This window comes from Triticum dicoccoides, chromosome 2A (assembly GCF_002162155.2).
Source record: "Triticum dicoccoides isolate Atlit2015 ecotype Zavitan chromosome 2A, WEW_v2.0, whole genome shotgun sequence".
NCBI lineage: Eukaryota > Viridiplantae > Streptophyta > Magnoliopsida > Poales > Poaceae > Triticum > Triticum dicoccoides.
Genome location: NC_041382.1, coordinates 496,954,155 through 496,962,088, shown reverse-complemented (window position 1 = coordinate 496,962,088; position 7,934 = coordinate 496,954,155). Strand labels below are relative to the sequence as shown.

Sequence of the window (7,934 nt, the reverse complement as noted above, 5' to 3'; positions counted from 1 at the left end):
AGGCACCGTTACCACGAAAGCCACGGTTATGCAGACCCAGAAGCACGACCTAGATTATGTGCTTAAAATGTTTTTGTTCCATAACGGCGAGCGTGGCCATGCAACCATGAGAGTCACGGTCGAACACTCACCAGTGGCATGGCCGTGGCTACCTGTGCCCTTCGGTTATTTTTATCTGTCTGTCACACAGCACAGAAGCATGCTTGTATGCTTACAACATCCATGTTCAGAAACCGACGTGGTTGCAGAAAATAACAAGGAAACATGTGCCTCTGATATTTTTTCTGCTGAGTAAAAATACATAAAGAAGCAAAAGGAGTTCTTATTTAAATTTGTTTTGTTTCTATAACTGCAGCAAGTTAACTTACAAGCCGTTCTTATAACCATGGCACGAGAAAAAAACAATCGACACCCGCCGCCCTCCCCACCGATCGCTTGCTATTTCATAGCTCCACGTGCGGCCTTGCTTTTGAGTGTTCAGTGATCCATTCTTCCTTCTCCACCCTTGTGCAACCCCACGCTTGTGCATACCTATACAACCTATTTACCTGTAAAATTAATATACATACATAAAAACAAAGCAAAAGATTGCAGTCATCACTGTTTTTTGCTTACGTCTTGTTTAAGCTGCATTATTACCTTTTAATTTTTCTATTGGTACTATTCTCCGGTACCAAAAAGTCTCCACTCAGATCTTTCCTTTCTGGAAGTGGACTGCGCAGATTCCGTGCCTTGTCCCAGGCTTCCCTGCATGCATTCTATGTGCCTGGCTTGTGTGATGTTCGATTCTAGCGTACATGCAAGACTTTGGTAAATGCCCCCTGTTGTCAGTGGGGTCGTTGGAGTTGCTGGTTTCTGATGTCTTCCTCCTGGGCTTGGAGTGCATTGTCCTGAGCCGTTTGATGTCCTCGATGGTGTTATCAGTGTTGTCGGCCATTTCATTGACCTTTCCCTCTTCTCCAGCTGTGATTTCCTCTTCTCCTCTTTAATCCTCATTCTCTCCTGGACTTCTAGGTTTCCCGGGCAGTTTGTTTTCCTGTGACCCTTTACTCCCCAACGGCCGCACTTGGATGCGGCTTTGTTGCCTTTTCCTTTCTTCTCAGAACCAGCTTTGATTCGATCTCCTTTCTCCGTGCCCTTTGAGCCACTCATGGGTGGGTTCTTGAGAGTTTCGGCAAGAATGCTTGTGTCTGGTTTCCTCAGCAAGTGCCGCCATGACTTTTAATTTAATATCTACCGTACACTCACGCAGCACACGGTATGCCTTCTCTTTTCTGCAACCATTTGAATAGATATCCGACAACTCAGCGTAAGTGATACATCTCCGTCGTATCTACTTTTCCAAACACGTTTGCCCTTGTTTTGGACTATAACTTGCATGATTTGAATGGAACTAACCCGGACTGATGTTGTTTTCAGCAGAATTACCATGGTGTTATTTTTGTGCAGAAATAAAAGTTCTCGGAATGACCTGAAAATCAACGGAGAATTATTTTGGAATATATAAAAAATACTGGAAGGAAGATCCACGTCAGGGGGGCCTCCACCTGTCCATGAGGGTGGGGGCGCGCCCTACCCCCTGGGCGCGCGCCCCTGCCTCGTGGGCCCCCTGACACTCCACCAACCTCAACCTTGACTCCATATATTCACTTTTGGGGAGAAAAAACCATGGAGAAGGATTCATCGCGTTTTACGATACAGAGCCGCCACCAAGCCCTAAACTCTCTCGCGAGGGCTGATCTGGAGTCCGTTCAGGGCTCCGGAGAGGGGAATTCGTCGCCATTGTCATCATCAACCATCCTCCATCACCAATTTCATGATGCTCACCGCCGTGCATGAGTAGTTCCATCGTAGGCTTGCTGGACGGTGATGGGTTGGAAGAGATTTATCATGTAATCGAGTTAGTTTTGTTAGGGTTTGATCCCTAGTATCCACTATGTTCTGAGATTGATGTTGCTATGACTTTGCTATGCTTAATGCTTGTCACTAGGGCCCGAGTGCCATGATTTCAGATTTGAACCTATTATGTTTTCATCAATATATGAGAGTTCTTGATCCTATCTTGCAAGTCTATAGTCACCTACTATGTGTTATGATCCGCAACCCCGAAGTGACAATAATCGGGACCACTCCCGGTGATGACCATAGTTTGAGGAGTTCATGTATTCACTATGTGTTAATGCTTTGGTCCGGTACTCTATTAAAAGGAGGCCTTAATATCCCTTAGTTTCTGCTAGGACCCTGCTGCCACGGGAGGGTAAGACAAAAGATGTCATGCAAGTTCTTTTCCATAAGCACGTATGACTATATTTGGAATACATGCCTACATTACATTGATGAACTGGAGCTAGTTCTGTGTCACCCTAGGTTATGACGGTTACATGACGAACCGCATCCGGCATAATTCTCTATCACCGATCCATTGCCCACGAGCTTTCTATATATTGTTCTTCGCTTATTTACTTTTCCATTGCTATTGCTATCATCACTACAAAATACCAAAAATATTACTTTTGCTACCATTACCTTTTACCACCGTTACCACTACTATCATATTACTTTGCCACTAAATACTTTGTTATAGATATTAAGTTATCCAGGTGTGGTTGAATTGACAACTCAGCTGCTAATACTTGAGAATATTCTTTGGCTCCCCTTGTGTCTAATCAATAAATTTGGGTTGAATATTCTACCCTCAAAAATTGTTGCGATCCCCTATACTTGTGGGTTATCAAGACTATTTATGGCGCCGTTTCCGGGGAGCATAGCTCTATTCTTTGAGTCGCTTGGGATTTATATCTGCTTATAATTATGAAGAACTTGAAAGATCCAAGAACCAAGATTTATCCCTCAACTACGAGGGGAGGTAAGGAACAGCCATCTAGCTCTGCACTTGATTCACCTTCTGTTTTGAGTAAGCTTGCGACACCTAAACCTGCTTCTGCTATTAATTCGGATATGTCGCATGTTATTGATGATACCACTTCTGCTATGCATGATACTTATGATGAAACTACTTCTATGCTTGATACTACTGTGCCACTTGGTGAATTTCTTGATGAACAACTTGCTAGGGCTAGAGAGAATGAAATTACTGAAACTGATAATATTGATGAAAGTGATGATGAAGATTCTCCCCCTAGATATGAATTACATGTTGTGCCTGAGGGCTATGTTATGAATGAAGAAACTGCTAGAGATTTTCTTGCTTGCAATGATAAGAGTGATCTTAAGAAATTATTAGCTAAGCTGAAACAAAAAAAAACTCTAAATGCTAGAATGAAATATGATCCTGCTTATGCTACTTCACCTATCTTTGTTACTGATAAGGATTATGAATTCTCTGTCGACCCTGATATAATTACTTTGGTTGAATCTGATCCTTTCTATGGCTATGAATCTGAAACTGTTGTGGCACATCTTACTAAATTAAATGATATAGCCACCCTGTTCACTAATGATGAGAAAACTCGTTATTATTATATCCTTAAATTATTTCCATTCTCATTAAAGGGTGATGCTAATACATGGTTTAATTCTCTTGATCCTAGTTGTGTGTGTAGTCCCCAGGATATGATTTATTACTTCTCTGCTAAATATTTCCCCGCTCATAAGAAACAAGCTGCTTTAAGGGAAATATATAATTTTGTGCAAATTGAAGAAGAGTCTCCCGCAAGCTTGGGGGAGGCTTCTCCAATTACTTAATGCTTTGCCTGATCATCCTCTTAAGAAAAATGAAATACTTGATATCTTTTATAATGGACTAACCGATGCTTCCAGAAACCACCTGGATAGTTGTGCTGGTTGTGTTTTCAGGGAAAGAACATTAGATGAAGCTGAAATTCTATTGAATAATGTGTTGACTAATGAAAATAATTGGACACTTCCTGATCCAATCCCTGATCCAATTCCTGAACCAACTCCTGAGCCAACTCCGAATAAAATGGGTATTCTATTTCTTAGTCCTGAAGATATGCAAGAGGCAAAGAAATCTATGAAAGAAAAGGGTATTAAAGCTGTAGATGTTAAGAATTTACCTCCTATTGAAGAAATACATGATCTTAATTCACCGCCTGTTGAAGAAATACATGGTCTTGATAAACCGACACAGGTAGTAAAGGTAAATTCTCTATATAGATATGATAAAGCTGAAATCCCACTTACTAAGTTTGCTAGCCCATGCTTGGATGAGTTTGATGACTTTATGGTTAAACAAGAAAACTTCAATGCTTATTTTGGTAGGGAATTAAAACGCAATGCTGATATGCTTGAACACTTGGGTGATTATATGGCTAATTTTAAAGGTGAACTAAAACTTATTAGTAAACATACTTCTATGGTTACCACTCAAGTAGAACAAGTACTTAAAGCTCAGAATGATTTGCTCAATGAATTAAATAGTAAGAAGAATGATAATGTTGTTAGAGTTATGACTAGAGGTGGTAAAATGACTTAGGAACCTTTGTATACTGAGGGCCATCCTAAGAGAATTGAGCAAGATTCTCAGAGAAATAATATTGATGCACCTAGTCCTTCTAAGAGGAAGAAAAAGAAAAACGATAGGACTTTGCATGCTTCTAGTGAACCTGTTATTGACACACCTAAGAATCCTAATGATATCTGTATTTCTGATGCTGAAACACAATTTGGTAATGAACATGAACCTAGTAATAATGTTAATGATGATGTTCATGTCTATGCTCAACCTAGCAATAATAATGAAGTAGAAACTGAACCTACTGTTGATCTTGATAACCCACAATCAAAGAATCAATGTTATGATAAGAGAGACTTTGTTGCTAGGAAGCATGGTAAAGAAAGAGAACCATGGGTTCAGAAACCCATGCCTTTTCCTCCTAAACCATCCAATAAAAAGGATGATGAGGATTTTGAGCGTTTTGCTGAAATGATTATACATATCTTTTTGCGTATGCGTTTGACTGATATGCTTAAAATGAATCCTTATGCTAAGTACATGAAAGATATTGTTACTAATAAAAGAAAGATACCGGAAGCTGAAATTTCCACCATGCTTGCTAATTATACTTTTAGGGGTGGAATACCTAAGAAACTAGGAGATCCTAGAGTACCAACTATACCATGGTCCATTAAAAGAAACTATGTTAAAACTGCTTTATGTGATCTTGGGGCCGGTGTTAGTGTTATGCCTCTCTCTCTCTTTATATCGTAGACTTGATTTGAATAAGTTGACACCTACTGAAATATCTTTGCAAATGGCTGATAAATCAACTGGTATACCTGTCGGTATTTGTGAGGATGTGTCTGTTGTGGTTGCAAATGTTACTACTTTAACGGACTTTGTTATTCTTGATATTCCCGAGGACGATAGTATGTCTATTATTCTTAGAAGTCCCTTTTTGAATACTGCAGGGGCTGTTATTGATTGCACGAAAGGCAATGTCACTTTTCATGTTAATGGTAATGAGCATATGGTACACTTTTTGAGGAAACAACCTCAAGTCCACAGTATCTATTCTATTGGAAAAATTCCATCGATTATTTTTGGAGGTTTTGAATTTCATCTTCCTACTATCAAGAAGAACTATGATATTCTTATTGTTGGGGATGTGCATATCCCCGTTGAGGTAACCTGGTGTTATTCGAAAGTTCTCTGGTTCCATGTTATTCGGAATGAGTTTGTTCACAAGACCTGATCAACCTTGTTAGTGGATTCCCTTTGATGAGCATGAGATGGATGAATTTAGAAAACACAACTCTCTGTACCCTCTTTTTACTTTCTGTTATTTATATTGAAATAAATAAAAAATAGTAATTTCTGTCTGTTTCCTGAATTATCCATGCAATAAAAAATACCTCGAAAATAAAAGTTCTCCAAATACCCTGAAAATTAAATATGATTTTTCTGGAATATTTGAGAATATCTGGCATTGAGAACACAGCAGGGGGGCAAGCACCTAGCCACGAGGGTGGAGGGCGCGCCCTACCCCCCTGGGCGCGCTCCCTGCCTCGTGGGCCCATGGTGGCTCCCCTCCACTTATTCCAGCTACCACACACTCCTTCTTCCTCCCACAAACATCACTAACCAGCTCAAACCCGAGTCCAAGCTCATTTTGCTGCCATTTTCGATCTCCTTGCTCAAAGCTCCATTCACAAAACTGCTTTGCGGGATTGTTCCCTGGTATGTGACTCCTCCAATGGTCTAATTAGTGTTTGTTCTAGTGCTTTATTCATTGCATATTTTTGCTGCTTAGGTGACCCTATTCTTGAGCTTGCATGTCAAATTTATATGGTCAAAAGTAGTTTTGATGCATGATATTGCCTCTAGGCACTTGTAGGAGTAGTTACTATCAATTTTGTTGAGTTTGGTTCATTTTTATTTTGAAGTTACTAAAAATTTCAGAAATTTTTAGAAAAAGATGAAGAGATATTTGAGGGGCTCATCGAGCCGAAGCTCGAAGGATTAGCAAAGTGAGGAGGATAAGAGGCCCAAATATAATCTTCCTCGCACCGCGGAGGTTCGGCCGTGTGAATGGCCTTGTGATGATTTCTTGAGAGCAGTCGGGATTTATGATGATTTCTATGAATTGGCTGAGAATGCAGGCCTCACCGCTTTCCTCCACGACCAACACGAATAGTATCTCTTACTCAGCAATATCTTTGTGCAAAACTTTCCTTTCCATGCTAGGAGCTCACCACCTACGGTGGAAATTTATTTATATGATGAGCATAAGGAGATGTCACTTCATGATTTTTGTCGGGTTTGTTTGATCCCTTTCAAGGGCAGCGTAGAGGAACCACATCGTGACGATGTGGATGGGTTTATTGATACCATTGTTGTAGGGGAGACGAGGAAGGTTTCTGATGCACGAATTACTAGCATACACTTTCCTGTTCTACGTTACTTTGCTATATTTGCTAGTAGATGCTTAATTGGGCGCGGAAACTGTGGAAACCTGAGTGCCCATGATATTGTTATTTTGTGCCATGCCTTATTTCGTGATGACACATTCAGTATAGGCGCTATTGTTGCAAAGTGGTTAAATCTTAACCGTACTAGGGGCCCCGTCCTTGGAGGCATCTTCACCTCGCGCCTCGCTGCACACTTTAACATACCTATTAGGCATTATGAGAAGGAAGAGAAGTTGCTGCCTCCTGTTTATCTAGATTATAAGAGTATGGTAGCACATGATTTTATTGTTAAGAATAGGTAAAAGGCGTGTAACATCCCAAATTTTCAATTTGGAATGTTATACATAGATCATTCTTGCATATCATATTTTATTGCATTTCGTCTCACGATCCTCGAAAATCCTAAGCAACTCAAGGACCCTCGGAGAGAGTTGGGGATTTCCCCGGTTTTCAAATTTGATTTTATCAAATTTTGAAACGAGGATTTTGGTTTTAATTATTTTTCTCTTCGAAAATATTTCATATTAAAATATATGATAGGAGATAATATGACTTCTCCAAGATAATTGAAATATTGGAGGAAAATATTAAAATCAAATATTTGTGTTTATTTGGATTTTATTGCAATTTTGTTTGCATTAGAAAAATTGCACGTTTTCAAAATTGCATTTTAGGGCCAAGAAAATGTTCATCTCGTTCTAAATATTTTATTTAGACGGTGAAAATTTGTTTTGGCATTTTTAGAAATTTTATTTTATTTTCTAGGATTTTTTTAGTTTCAGCGGAATTATTTAAAAAAATGCGCATGGGCTAGCTAGGCCGAAGCCCAGCTGCCGGCCCGCCTCTCCCGCGCGCCGTCTCCTTCCAGGAGACCGGCCGCGCCGCCGCCGCCCCGACTCGGACCGGGAGTCCGAGCCGGACTTCTCCCCGCCGCCTCTTGCCCCCTCCCCAAGGCACCCCCCTCCCCTTTATATACACCGCCCCCTCCCCCCACCGCCACCACCACCCACCACCGCTGCCTCGCCCCGCCCGCAGCCGCAGCT

The 7,934-nt window shown here is 40.6% G+C and overlaps 1 pseudogene; it reads right to left on the bottom strand.

Annotated features, from left to right (window-relative positions):
- Nucleotides 1–540: 540 nt before the first annotated feature.
- The window catches only part of LOC119357907, a 41,714-nt pseudogene continuing 34,320 nt past the window's right edge, over nt 541–7,934 (bottom strand).